Source organism: Salvelinus namaycush, chromosome 26 (assembly GCF_016432855.1).
Source record: "Salvelinus namaycush isolate Seneca chromosome 26, SaNama_1.0, whole genome shotgun sequence".
NCBI classification, from domain to species: Eukaryota; Metazoa; Chordata; class Actinopteri; order Salmoniformes; family Salmonidae; genus Salvelinus; species Salvelinus namaycush.
Genome location: NC_052332.1, coordinates 40,494,756 through 40,510,683, shown reverse-complemented (window position 1 = coordinate 40,510,683; position 15,928 = coordinate 40,494,756).

The following is a 15,928-nucleotide window of genomic DNA, read 5'->3' as shown; positions in this document are numbered from 1 at the left end:
CCCAGGAAGAGTAGCTGCTGCCTTGGCAGGAACTATTGGGGAACCATAATAAACCCCAGGAAGAGTAGCTGCTGCCTTGACAGGAACAAATGGGGATCCATAATAAACCCCAGGAAGAGTAGCTGCTGCCTTGGCAGGAACTAATGGGGAACCATAATAAACCCCAGGAAGAGTAGCTGCTGCCTTGACAGGAACTAATGGGGATCCATCATAAACCTCAGGAAGAGTAGCTGCTGCCTTGACAGGAACAAATGGGGATCCATAATAAACCCCAGGAAGAGTAGCTGCTGCCTTGGCAGGAACTAATGGGGATCAATAATAAACCCCAGGAAGAGTAGCTGCTGCCTTGGCAGGAACAAATGGGGATCCATAATAAAACCCAGGAAGAGTAGCTGCTGCCTTGACAGGAACTAATGGGGATCCATAATAAACCCCAGGTAGAGTAGCTGCTGCTTTGGCAGGAACTAATGGGGATCCTTAATAAACCCCAGGAAGAGTAGCTGCTGCCTTGGCAGGAACTATTGGGGAACCATAATAAACCCCAGGAAGAGTAGCTGCTGCCTTGACAGGAACAAATGGGGATCCATAATAAACCCCAGGAAGAGTAGCTGCTGCCTTGGCAGGAACTAATGGGGAACCATAATAAACCCCAGGAAGAGTAGCTGCTGCCTTGACAGGAACTAATGGGGATCCATCATAAACCTCAGGAAGAGTAGCTGCTGCCTTGACAGGAACAAATGGGGATCCATAATAAACCCCAGGAAGAGTAGCTGCTGCCTTGGCAGGAACTAATGGGGATCAATAATAAACCCCAGGAAGAGTAGCTGCTGCCTTGGCAGGAACAAATGGGGATCCATAATAAAACCCAGGAAGAGTAGCTGCTGCCTTGGCAGGAACTAATGGGGATCCATAATAAACCCCAGGAAGAGTAGCTGCTGCCTTGACAGGAACTAATGGGGATCCATAATAAACCCCAGGAAGAGTAGCTGCTGCCTTGACAGGAACTAATGGGGATCCATAATAAACCCCAGGAAGAGTAGCTGCTGCCTTGACAGGAACTAATGGGGATCCATAATAAACCCCAGGAAGAGTAGCTGCTGCCTTGACAGGAACTAATGGGGATCCATAATAAACCCCAGGAAGAGTAGCTGCTTCCTTGACAGGAACTAATGGGGATCCATAATAAACCCCAGGAAGAGTAGCTGCTGCCTTGACAGGAACAAATGGGGATCCATAATAAACACCAGGAAGAGTAGCTGCTGCCTTGACAGGAACTAATGGGGATCCATAATAAACCCCCTGAAGAGTAGCTGCTGCCTTGACAGGAACTAATGGGGATCCATAATAAACCCCAGAAAGAGTAGCTGCTGCCTTGACAGGAAATAATGGGGATCCATAATAAACCCCAGGAAGAGTAGCTGCTGCCTTGACAGGAACTTATGGGGATCCATAATAAACCCCAGGAAGAGTAGCTGCTGCCTTGACAGGAACTAATGGGGATCCATAATAAACCCCAGGAAGAGTAGCTGCTGCCTTGGCAGGAACTATTGGGGAACCATAATAAACCCCAGGAAGAGTGGCTGCTGCCTTGGCAGGAACTAAAGGGGATCCATAATAAACCCCAGGAAGAGTAGCTGCTGCCTTGGCAGGAACTAATGGGGATCCATAATAAACCCCAGGAAGAGTAGCTGCTGCCTTGACAGGAACTAATGGGGATCCATAATAAACCCCAGGAAGAGTAGCTGCTGCCTTGACAGGAACAAATGGGGATCCATAATAAACCCCAGGAAGAGTAGCTGCTGCCTTGGCAGGAACTATTGGGGAACCATAATAAACCCCAGGAAGAGTAGCTGCTGCCTTGGCAACAGGAACAAATGGGGATCCATAATAAACCCCAGAAAGAGTAGCTGCTGCCTTGACAGGAACTAATGGGGATCCATAATAAACCCCAGGAAGAGTAGCTGCTGCCTTGACAGGAACTAATGGGGATCCATAATAAACCCCAGGAAGAGTAGCTGCTGCCTTGACAGGAACTAATGGGGATCCATAATAAACCCCAGGAAGAGTAGCTGCTGCCTTGGCAGGAATGAATGGGGATCCATAATAAACCCCAGGAAGAGTAGCTGCTGCCTTGACAGGAACTAATGGGGATCCATAATAAACCCCAGGTAGAGTAGCTGCTGCCTTGGCAGGAACTAATGGGGATCCTTAATAAACCCCAGGAAGAGTAGCTGCTGCCTTGACAGGAACTAATGGGGATCCATAATAAACCCCAGGAAGAGTAGCTGCTGCCTTGGCAGGAACTAATGGGGAACCATAATAAACCCCAGGAAGAGTAGCTGCTGCCTTGACAACAGGAACTAACGGGGATCCATAATAAATATGAATACACCCCTCGACAGTTTTTAAAAAATTGATTAAACTGAGTATTATGTTTTTAGACATTTTTAATGTCTAAATAAGCCTAAATAAGTTCAGGGGTAAAAATATGCTTAACAAGTCACATAATAAGTTGAATGGACTCTGTGTGCAAAAATAGTGTTTAACCAGATTTTTGAATGACTGCCTCATCTCTGTAAGGTCCCTCAGTCGAGCAGTGAATTTCAAACACAGATTCAACCACAAAGAACAGGGAGGTTTTCCAATGCCTCACAAAGAAGGGCACCTATTGGTAGATGGGTAAAATTTAAAAAAGCAGACATTGAATATCCTTTTGAGCCTGGGGAAGTTATTAATGACACTTTGGATGGTGTATCAATACACCTAGTCACTACAAAGATACAGGCGTCCTTCCTAACTCAGTTGCTGGAGAGGAAAGAAACCAGTCAGGGATTTCACCATGAGGCCTTAATGGTGACTTTAAAACAGTTATAGAGTTTAATGGCTGTGATAGGAGAAAACTGAGGATGGATCAACAACATTGTAGTTACTCCAAAATACTAACCTTAATGACAGAGTGAAAAGAAGGAAGCCTGTACAGAATAAAAAATATTCCAAAACATGCATCCTGTTCGCAATAAGGCACTTAAGTAATACTGCAAAAAACATGGCAAAGCAACATACTTTTTTGTCTTAAATACAAAGTGTTACATTTAGGGCAAATCCAATACAACACATTACTGAGTAACACTCTCCATATTTTCAAGCATAGTAGTGGCTGCATCATGTTATGGGTATGCTTGTCATCATTAAGGACTGGGGAGTTTTTCAGGATAAAAAAAGAAACAGAATGGAGCTAAGCACAGAAAAAAAATCCTAGAGGAAAACCTGGTTCCGTCTGCTTTCCACCAGACACTGGGAGATAAATTCACTTTTCAGCAGGACAATAACCTAAAACACAAGGCCAAACCTACACTGGAGTTGCTTACCAAGAAGCAAGACTGTTTTGACTTAAATATGCTTGAAAATCTATCGCAAGACCTGAAAATGGTTGTCTAGCTATGATCAATAACCAATTTCACAGAGTTTAAAGATTTTTTTAAAAGAATAATGTGCAAATGTTGCATAATCCAGGTGTGGAAAGCTCTTAGAGACTTACCCAGAAAGACTCAGCTGTAATCACTGCCAAAGCTGCTTCTACAAAATATTGACTCAGGGGTGTGAATCCTTATATAAATTAGATCTTTCTGTATTTCATTTTCTTTTATTGCTAACATTTCTAAAAACATGTTTGCATTATGGGGTATTGTGTGTAGATGGGCGAAAGAAAAAAAGTTGATTTAATCCATTTTGAATTCAGGCTGTAACACAACAAAATGTGGAATAAGTCAAGGGGTATGAATACTTTCTGAAGGCTCGGTACAGTATATCCTCTCTCAAAGCACATTATGGGTATTGCATCACAACGTGTGTGTGTGTGTGTGTGTGTGTGTGTGTGTGTGTGTGTGTGTGTGTGTGTGTGTGTGTGTGTGTGTCGGTTAGAGTGGGGTGGGGGTCAATTCCAATCCCTTCAATTGCGTCTGCACTCACTATAGCTTGCCTAACCATCATTACGGTTCATGCATTTTCAATGCCAACAATTTCATGAGCGTTCTATAGCCTGCCTCTATCTGTTCCCAAGGGCTTTCTTTCTCTATCGAAGGCTCTCCGATCTTTCATTACCCCTAGAGAGAATAGAGGGAAAGAGGGGGAGAGGAGAATAGGAGAGAAAGAGAGAGGAGAGAAAAGGGGAGGAGAGGAAAGGAGAAGAGAAGAGAGGGGAAGGGAGAAGAGAAAGGGGGAGAGGAAATAAGAAAAGGGGAGGAGAGGATAGGAAAGGAGAAGAGAGGGGAAGGGAGAAGAGCAAGGGGGAGAGGAAATGAGAAATGGGGAGGAGAGGATAGGAAGAGGGAGGACATAGAAAATAGTAAGAATCCTCTGCTATTCCCATGAAAAGAACTAAAGGCTTTTGGAACATGTTATTTCAGCAGCCATACGCTGGCCAGCTGTGTGTGTATCGGCGAAATTAGGCCACAGCTGTCTAATAGCAGCATCAAAATATGAAGTCGGATGTTTAGTGAAGAAGAGACGTCCACCCACTCCAGATTTGGGTGTGTGTTTGTATGAAACGAAGAGCAGACGCTTTTTCAATCCCCAACTTATCATAATTGGATGTGGAACTTTACAGGAAGTAAACCTGTGGTCTAGTTTAGTTCTTTATAACAGTATATTTGTGGTAGTGGAAGAAGTGTTCTGATTTTAGATTTGAATAGCCAGAGAAGAAGAGAACGATGTCATATTCTAAAATGCAGATGTTTCAAAAAGTTATTAAGAAAATTAGTCAGTTCCTCAAAAATAGCATAAATTGTTCGATTGGTAGAATATTATTTTTTTGTTCTGATTTCAGATGTGAATAGCAGAGAAGTAGAGGAAGATGTCGTATGCTCTCATCTACCTTTTTGTCTAATTTGTTGGGGAAAGAGGGTCAGAATATTAGCTGTTTGTAAAAAGTTGGGAAAAGATGTCATTCTTATAGAGGTTTATTTGTGTCGTGGTGCTGTCTGGGTTGTCTAGCTACCTCTTTCTTCATGGATGGGCAGTACTGAGTGCCATGCATTTGGCTGGTCAGTGAAAAAGATGGGATTACTCACATCACCATTTCTGTAGAGGTCTGCAAAAAAAGGGTTTCTGGCCTTTTCTTTAGTAGTTATTGTTTACAAGCTTTTCCTCAATGTGTTTTTTTAAAGTTTTGCCTCTGTGGGATAGAGAAAGGACTCAGTGCTGAGGGGGAAGGGGGGGAATGAAGCCTGTGGCTATGCTGCCCTGTTGCCGTGGCAACCGTTTTTGTTTGTCCCCTGCTATTTGCCCACTAGCTCAAAACTGCAGGTAGTCTATGTGGTGGAGTACGTGCACCCTTTTTGGGTTTACTCACTCAGTTTTGGAAGATTTATGTAGTTATATAAATAAAGTAATGTTTAAGGGCCGAGGATGTGTTTCTAATAAGCGGACACATGGAATTGTTTTAAGACGGTCGTACCATGGATCATTTAGTTATTTGATTTTGGATTTTAGGGCCGCTGTAGTGAAATACATCAAAAATGTTTTTGATAAAACACTGAATTTGTCCTTACTGCTATTAGCCCATAGAAACACATTGAATAAAAAATTCATACTTGGCAAAACAGATAGTAGAAAAATATATAAAATGGAAGTTTGTTTTAATGTCCTATATCTGAGAGACAAATGAAAGATCAGGAAATTATTTGTATTATTTTCTACCCACATTTAAGCCTTTTTGGGGGCATTAAACTACTTCCATATACAGTGCCTTTCTAAAAGTATTAGGACGCCCTTGACGTTTTCCACAGTTTGTTACATTACAGCCTGATTCTAAAATGGATTCAATAAATTTAAAAAAATCCTCAGCAATCTGCACACAATACCCCAAAGACAAAGCGAAAATACGTTTTTAGAAATGTTTGCGAATTTATTACAGATAAAAAACAGAAATACCTTTTTTACTTAAGTATTCAGACCCTTTGCAATGAGACTCAAAATTGAGTTCAGGTGCATCCTGTTTCCATTGAGCATCCTTGAGATGTTTCTACAACTTGATGGGAGTCCACCTGTGGTAAATTCAATTGATTGGACATGATTTGGAAAGGCACACACCTGTCTATATAAGGTTCCACAGTTGACAGTGCATGTCAGAGCAAAAACCAAGCCATGAGGACAAAGAGCTCAGAGAGAGGATTATGTCGAGGCACAGATCTGGAGAAGGGTGCCAAAATATTTCTGCAGCATTGAAGGTCCCCAAGAACACAGTGGCCTCCATCATTCTTCAATGGAAGAAGTTTGGAACCAACAAGACTCTTCCTAGAGCTGGCTGCCCGGCCAAACTGAGAAATCGGGAGAGAAGGGCCTTGGTCAGGGAGGTGACCAAGAACCTGTTGGTCACTCTGACAGAGCTCCAGAGTTCCTCTTTGGAGATGGGAGAACCTTCCAGAAGGACAACCATCTCTGCAGCACTCCACCAATCAGGCCTTTGTGGTAGAGTGGCCAGACTGAAGCCACTCCTCAGTAATAGGCACATGACAGTCTGCTTGGAGTTTGCCAAAACAAGATTCTCTGGTCTGATGAAACCAAGATTGAACTCTTTGGCCTGAATGCCAAGCGTCACATCTGGAGGAAACCAGGCACCATCCCTACGGTGAAGCATGGTGGTGGCAGCATCATGCTGTGGGGATGTTTTTCAGCGGCAGGGACTGGGAGACTAGTCAGGATCGAGGTAAAGATGAATGGAGAAAAGTACAGCGAGATCCTTGATGAAAATCTACTCCAGAGTGCTCAGGACCTCAGACTGGGGTGAAGTTTCACCTTCCAACAGGACAACAACCCTAAGCACACAGCCAAGACAACGCAGGAGTGGCTTCGGGACAAGTCTCTGAATGTCCTCGAGTGGCCCAGCCAGAGCCCGGACTTGAACCCGATCGAACATCTCTGGAGAGACCTAAAAATAGCTGTGCAGCGACGCTCCCCATCCAACCTGACAGAGCTTGAGAGGATCTGCAGAGAAGAATGGGAGAAACTCCCCAAATACAGGTGTGCCAAGTTTGTAGCGTCATACATAAGAAGAATCAATGCTGTAATCGCTGCCAAAGGTGCTTCAACAAAGTACTGAGTAAAGGGTCTGAATACTTATGTAAATGTGATATTTCTTTTATAAGTTAGTAAAAATGTAATTATGGGGTATTGTGTGTATGTTGATGAGGGGAAAAAAACTATTTAATACGTTTTAGAATAAGGCTGTAACGTAATTTTTTGGGGGGAAAAATTCAAGGGGTCTGAATACTTTCCGAAGGCATTGTATATGTACTTATACGGTAACTCTAAGGTAACGCTGTGTAGACGGTTACACTACTACACACGGTGTGGTTTCTACAATAAGAGGGAAAAGTTACCTTTAAGAATGAGAACATGTTGAGGAACATGTTGATCAGTCTTTCTAAAGCATCAACAGGTCATCAGTTTCATATAGAACAGAGATATAGGACTAAAAGCATCTCAGAAGAACATTCTGTACATTCAGGCTGTCCCCCTAAATGGCACCCTATTTCTTATATAGTGCACTACTTTTGACCGGTGTGCCGCGTTAAAGCCTGTAGATCCACAGTAGTCTGTCTACCTGTTATCAGGCACAGCTGTACACCGCCCTCTAGGGTTAGAAAATCAGAGAACTGGTGGTGACTTAGATCAAATCTAATTTGAACTCAGGATAAACCGATACCACAAAAGTGGCACACCTTTTAGCCAGGTAAATTTCTATGGCAACAAATCCTTCACAACTAACCTGTTCCGGTGCAGGCTAACTCCATTTATCGAGTTGAGGACCAATGAAATCAGATTCCCTCCCTCTTGCAAAGATTGTCATCATCCCCTTCATTTGAGGAAGATGAGTGATTAAAAATGTAATTAACCCACCAAAAATGTGTGTAAAAAAAATGATAATGTTAAAATACCTACAGGGCCTTGCAAAAGTATTCACCCCCCTTGGAGGTTTTCCTATTTTGTTGCATTACAACCTGTAATTTAAATTGATTTTTATTTGGATTTCATGTAATGGACATACACAAAATAGTCCAAATTGGTGAAGTGAAATGAAAAAAATAACTATATTCTAAAAAAATTTAAAACTGAAAAGTGGTGCGTGCATATGTATTCACCCCCTTTGCTATGACGCCCCTAAATAAGATCTGGTGCAACCAATTACCTTCAGAAGTCACATTATTAGTTAAATAAAGTCCACCTGTGTGCAATCTAAGTGTCACATGATCCGTCAAATGATCTCAGTATATATACACCTGTTCTGAAAGGCCCCAGAGTCTGCAACACCACTAAGCAAGGGGCACCACCAAGCAAGCAGCACCATGAAGACCAAGGAGCTCTCCAAACAGGTCAGGGACAAAGTTGTGGAGAAGTACAGATCAGGGTTGGGTTATAAAAAAAATATACGAAACATTGAACATCCTACAGAGCACCATTAAATCCATTATTAAAAAATGGAAAGAATATGACACCACAACAAACCTTCCAAGAGAGGGCCGCCCACCAAAACTCACGGACCAGGCAAGGAGGGCATTAACCAGAGAGGCAACAAAGAGACCAAAGATAACCCTGAAGGAGCTACAAAAAAACAAAAACAAATCCCAGTGGCTAGATGTGCCAAGCTTATAGAGACATACCCCAAGAGACTTGCAGCTGTAATTGCTGCAAAATGTGTCTCTACAAAGTATTGACTTTGGGGGAGTGAATAGTTATGCACGCTCAAGTTCAGTTTTTTTGTCTTATTTCTTGTTTGTTTCACAATAAAAAAATATTTTGCATATTCAGTGGTAGGCATGTTGTTTAAATCAAATGATACAAACCCCCAAAAAATGCATTTTAATTCCAGGTTGTAAGGCAACAAAATAGGAAAAATGTCAAGAGGGGTGAATAGCAGGCCACTATATCACACAATTAGTAATGACAGCGTCTCCTTTCAAAACTAAAGTTTTTCACACGATTGTATTTAGAAATTTGCTTAAGACAATCCGACAGGCACAACCAACCATAGACAAATAATCCATAGAGGGCTGTTCCCATCCAAGTCAAGACTGTCAGGCATTGCTAGCGTACCCATACATTTAACAGTCAAATTGTCAGGGTTAGAGGTTTCAAAACCCTTCCATGAATTGTATGTCTATAGCCACCACAATGCAACAAGCTGCAGCGATAGGAGGGATAGGAGGGATAGGAGGGATAGGAGCAATAGGAGGGATAGGAGGGATAGGAGGGATAGGAGCGATAGGAGGGATAGGAGGGATAGGAGCGATAGGAGGGATAGGAGGGATAGGAGCGATAGGAGGGATAGGAGCGATAGGAGGGATAGGAGGGATAGGAGCGATAGGAGGGATAGGAGGGATAGGAGCGATAGGAGGGATAGGAGGGATAGGAGGGATAGGAGCGATAGGAGGGATAGGAGCGATAGGAGGGATAGGAGTGATAGGAGGGATAGGAGGGATAGGAGGGATAGGAGCGATAGGAGGGATAGGAGCGATAGGAGGGATAGGAGCGATAGGAGGGATAGGAGGGATAGGAGGGATAGGAGGGATAGGAGGGATAGGAGGGATAGGAGCGATAGGAGGGATAGGAGGGATAGGAACGATAGGAGGGATAGGAGCGATAGGAGGGATAGGAGGGATAGGAGGGATAGGAGCGATAGGAGGGATAGGAGGGATAGGAGGGATAGGAGCGATAGGAGGGATAGGAGGGATAGGAGGGATAGGAGCGATAGGAGGGATAGGAGGGATAGGAGCGATAGGAGGGATAGGAGGGATAGGAGGGATAGGAGTGGGGGGAAAAGGTGCTCGTGCATTAATAAACACACTTAACGATAAATCATAAAATAAATACGGCACTTCTAAAAGCATATTTATTCCACAGCCTGCTGAATTTCAAAAGATCCCTTTTCATTCATGTTAGTTTTTTAAGTAAACTGCCGGGGTTTTTTCCGTCCTCGTGCTAGAATAGAAGTAGCCACGGCAGCCATTAATGGAATCAGGCAAAGCCGTGCGAATGCTGTGTCTTTTATTTGACAAATTCCTTTCAACCTATGTCTCGTTTCAATGCTGGGTTTTATTTCAACGTTACCACCCACCAGCTGCAAAGTTATTCCTCTTCTTGACTGAAATGAGCCTTGTGTCCACTTGGCTGCCTGGAACAAAGAAAATAGGAGGTTCAAATTAGTTTTTTTTGCACCCCCACTTTTCCCCCCCCAAAAAATTATTATCATAGGGGAAGTGGATCATTTGTCAATTTTGACTTATTTTTGAGCTAGTCTGTATTAAAAAAAAAAGATATGTGACCATTTTATAAATGGTATAATTGTGTAATATGATAGCATTTTGCTACCCCCCCCCCCCCCACCACCCCAAGATGAACGATTTGACCACTAAAGTTTTGCTTCACCACATGCTCCAATGCTTTGATTGATGCAACGTTAGCTAGAAACCACAAATGTCTACCCAGATAATGTCAAGGCACCCGCAAAAGAAAACTCAAGGAACTTTAGTTACATTGCAGCGTGTATGATCATGACAAAAGTCATTGTAGCCTATCATTTCATTCATAAACAGATTTCACAACATTTTAAGTGTGCCCTCAGGCCTCTACTCTACTACCACATATCTATAACACAACATCCATGTGTACGTGTGTGTATAGTGCGTATGTTATTGTGTGTTTGTATGCATGTGTCTATGTTCATGTTGCTTCACAGTCCCATTCAAGCGTTTTTAAATCTAATTTTACTGCTTGCATCAGTTACTTGATGTGGAATAGAGTTCCATGTAGTCATGGCTCTATGTAGTACTGTGCACCTCCCATAGTCTGTTCTGGATTGTAAAAAGACCTCTGGTGGCATGTCTTGTGGGGCATGCATGGGTGTCCGAGCTGTGTGCCAGTAGTTCAAACAGACAGCTTTGTGCATTCAACATGTCTATACCTCTCACAAATACAAGTGGTGATGAAGTCAATCTCTCTCCTCCACTTTGAGCCAGGAGAGATTGACGTGCATATTATTAATATTAGCTCTCAGTGTACATCCAAGGGTCAGCCGTGCAGCCCTGTTCTGAACCAATTGCAATTTTCCTAAGTCCCTCTTTATGGCACCTGACCACACGACTGAACAGTAGTCAAGGTGCGACAAAACTAGGGCCTGTAGGACCTGCCTTGTTGATAGTGTTGTTAAGGCAGAGCAGGGCTTTATTATAGACAAACTTCTCCCCATCCAAGCTACTGTTGTATCAATATGTTTTGACCATGACTGTTTACAATCCAGGGTTACTGCAGCAATTTAGCCTCCTCAACTTGCTCAATTTACACATTATTCATTACAAGATTTAGTTGAGGTTTAGGGTTTAGTGAATGATTTATCCCAAATACAATGCTTTTAGTTTTTGAAATATTTAGTACTGACATTCCTTGCGACCCATTCGGAAACTAACTGCAGCTCTTAAGTGTTACAGTCATTTCAGTCGCTGTAGTAGCTGACGTGTTTAGTGTTGAGTCATCCGCATACATAGACACACAGGCTTTACTCAGAGCCAGTGGCATGTCGTTAGTAAAGATTAAAAATGTAAGGGGCCTAGACAGCTGCCCTGGGGAATGCCTGATTCTATCTGGATTATATTGGAGAGGCTTCCATTAAAGTACACCCTCTGTGTTCTGTTAGACAGGTCACTCTTTATCCACATTATAGCAGAGGGTGTAAAGCCATAACACAAGTGTTTCCAGCAACAGACTATGATCGATAATGTCAAAGTCTAACAAAACATCCCCCACAATCTTTTTATCATCGATTTCTCTCAGCCAATCATCAGTAATTTGTGTAAGTGCTGTGCTTGTTGAATGTCCTTCCCTATAAGCCTGCTGAAAGTCTGTTGTCAATTTGTTTACTGTGAAATAGCCTTTTATCTGGTCAAACACCATTTTTCCAGAAGTTTACTAAGAGTTGGTAACAGGCTGATTGGTCGGCTATTTCAGCCAGTAAAGGGGGATTTACTATTCTTGGGTAGCGGAATGACTTTAGCTTCCCTCCAGGCCTGAGGGCACACGCTCTCTAGTAGGCTTAAATTGAAGATATGGCAAATAGGAGTGGCAATATCATCTGCTATTATCTTCAGTAATTTTCCATCCAAGTTGTCAGACCCCGGTGGCTTGTCATTGTTGATAGACAAATAATTTTTTCACCTCTTACTTACTTTACGGAATTCAAAATTACAATGCTTGTCTTTCATAATTTAGTCAGATATACTTGGACGTGTAGTGTCAGCGTTTGTTGCTGGCATGTCATGCCTAAGTTTGCTAACCTTGCCAATTAAAAAATACCTGTGAGTTTTGTGATGAATGAGCCATCTGATTCAATGAATGATGGAGGGTAGTTTACCTGTTTCCCAAAATTTCATTTAAGGGGCTCCAAAGCTTTTTTACTGTCATTCTTTATATCATTTATCTTTGTTTCATAGTGTAGTTTCTTCTTTTTATTCAGTTTAGTCACATGATTTCTCAATTTGCAGTACGTTTGCCAATCGGTTGTACAGCCAGATCTATTTTCCATCTCTTTTGCCTTATCCCTCTCAACCATAAAATGTTTCAATTCCTCATCAATCCACGGGGATTTAACCGTTTTTACAGTCATTTTCTTAATGGGTCCATGCTTATTGGTAACTGGGATAAGTAATTTCATAAATGTGTCAAGTGCAACGCCTGGTTGCTCATCATTACACACCACAGACCAACAAATATTCTTTACATCAACAACATAGGAATCACTACAAAACGTATTGTATGACCTCTTATACACTATATTAGACCCGGCCTTTGGAACTGTGGTTTTCCTAGATATGGCTACTATATTGTGATCAATACATCCAATGGATTTAGACACTGCTGTCAAACAAATATCTGCAGCACTAGTAAAGATGTGATCAATACATGTTGATGATTTCATTCCTGTGCTGTTTGTAACTACCCTGGTAGGTTGATTAATAACCTGAACCAGGTTGCAGGCACTAGTTACAGTTTGCAGTTTCCTTGCTTTACTGTGAAGGTTAGCCGAGGTAGACATTATGTATGTTAGTGCAGGGTGGGCTGCAACATAGTGGACTTCCTCCTAGGGCACACCGCCTCAGTGCTAACAGTATTACTCTGCTTCATAGGCATATGATTACTGCATACAATAGCTGTAGGATCAGTAGAGACATTCTGGGCAGTAAGAGGGACATAAATTAGGTTACTTACATTGTGTCTTCCAACGCCCCCTGGGATAATGTACATTTGCTGCAGCATTATGACAACTCTGCATCACAATGGTGGGAATTAACTGAGCTGGACTTGGGTCATGTTCTTTTTTATATTTAATGTATGTAATAGATCTGTCATTCTCATTGAAAGCCAGTCTAAGAAGAGGTAGATCTGTTCTATGTGCCCTATTTCTATGCTTCCCGTTCTTAAGTTTCATTTTTTTGCGTCTTTTACTTTCAGTTTTGTACACCAGCTTGAAACATGAAAATACAATATTTTTGGTTATGGAAAATCCACAGCGATTTAGATGGTACAATGATTCTCTACACTATACTTCCTTGTTTTGTCACATAAACTGAAATTAAGCGAAGTATTACAATTTTAGCAACCAGGAAATAAATGGCGGAGCGATTACTGCATAGAGCATCTTAAAGTAAAATAATTTTTCATAAAAAAAAACATTGGAATTTCAGTTTACTTTATGAATCGAAATGGATTTAAATCCAACCATAGCTCTAAATAACCACAACCCTGCTCACCATGATAATCCATGATATTGACCAGATCGTCGAGTGGCCACTCTAACAATGTCTTCAAAGATGGAAGGCAGTGAGGAGGAGGCGAGATCAGGTGGGACCATTCTAGCCAATGATAGGGCAGATAGGTGTGTGACTAGGCCTGTTACAGTGACCGTATTACCGCCACAGCGGCGCTCACGAGTCATGACCGCAGTCAAATTCCACGTGACTGTTTAGTCACGGTAACTAGGCTTCTCCCAGCTCTGATGCTGCTGCTGGTCATTAGTAGCCTACCAAACTTGTTAACTGCCAGCTACTCAGGACTCTATTGTCCTTCTAATCACTCTGACATCAGTGCAAATGTATTTTGAAACATAAAACAATTCATGAGAGCCATGATCTCATGTTGCTAAACATTTCTATAGGCTATGCAATTGCGGGAGAAAATAGAGTGATGGCCTCTATTAAAAAGAGGAGGATCCCATCAGCTTTCTATAAGCTAGGCCTACTATATTTATAAACTTTCCTAATATTAAGCACATTGCTTCGCTTTACAACAGGAGTATAGCCTACCTGGCTGGCATGAAAATAAACCACGGGAAAAGCGTCCTCCATTCGCTATTTAAGTGCATTTTCCCATGACCCTGTTCCAAGACAGGTGCGTGATAATGGTACATTCTAAATAAAAACTAATTTCACACATATATTATTTAGTATACTGTATGTAAAGACATTAAGAATAGTCTGATGGGTGACAATATTAGTCTATCACTTGTGAATGATGCCCAGCGTGTGCAGTAAGGCAAGAAACAATGCCTTTTGTTGACTTTTTCCAAGGCCATAGTCACACACCTCATGCAACCTAGCCAATACGTCTATATGTTTTGATAAGGTTTGTATCACAACTAAAGTGGCCAAATAACGTATTGAAATTAAGCACAATAATCTGCTTTACAACCGGTGTAGAGCCTAACTGGCATACATAAGCGGTGCCTGAGTTTCTAGTTTGGGGAAGGTCATTTTCACTGGCATAAGGTTTGATTATATTTTCACCATAAGAATGCACCTTTATAATAAAAGCATTACATGCATAATTACATTTGCGGTCATTTCAGAACAGTGTTATCCCGCTAATTGATTGCATTTTGGAACATTTGCGCTGATAGCCTACTACCGTGTACGCATTGCTGCGTTTATGTGAAGAAATAGTTTAACGTTTCAAGCTGAAAGTTCTGATCTGTTGCATCATTGCTTTTTTTTGATGGGTGATTGTATTCATTTGGGATTTTTCACATCCCAAAGTATGTTGTGAATATTTATTTTTTGCACAGAAGGACAATTTAACCAATACAATAGGTCTATGTGAGATAGTAGATTGACATAGGCTAGCGTATTTTGCTGTTCGTTAAGCCAACTCTTCTTGCCATTTATCAGAGCCTAACAGACAACTCAGAGTACGCTTTTCTATTCTTCTGAAATAACTATTTTCTTCATGTTTCTTTAGACCCATCTAAAATAAAAGATTTATTGTGAAGGTGTAGGCTATATAAAACACATTTAGACTTTAAATATTTAGATGTTCCAAAGTTCAGCATTAGTGGCTTGTAGGCTGTGTGTGGAAGCCAGAATGTTAAATGTGTATATGTTAATTAAATGGTAAATTACCGTGAGACTGACCAGTTATTTCCTTAACAAATCACCAGCTGGAAAAATAAAGTCCTGCCCGCCACAACCCAACGTGTGAACAGGCACAACTCGGGTGAAGTGTTTTTTCTCTCCAAGTTGCCAGGATGTCAACGTTTCCTACTCATTGCAGTACAAACTAAGCATTACGAAAATTATATTTGATCAATTAAGTCATTCTATTTTTGTTGTTGACTAAATGCAACACTCATTAATCGCTATTATAAAAAGTCTTGAATGGGGAGAATTTTTAACACCACCACCTGTTAAGAGACAAGAGCTGAGTTATACCACCGGCTTCACCTCTTCCTCACTGTCTCAAACCATTCCCTGTGACTGGAACAGACAGGGCGGTGGCACCATCTAGTGGCACCAAAAAAACATGACAAGAGCAATCTTTTCACAATGCACTACAGAGTTCGACAGTCGGAGGCCTTTTTTGTTGTTGTGTGTAAGCAGTAACACAG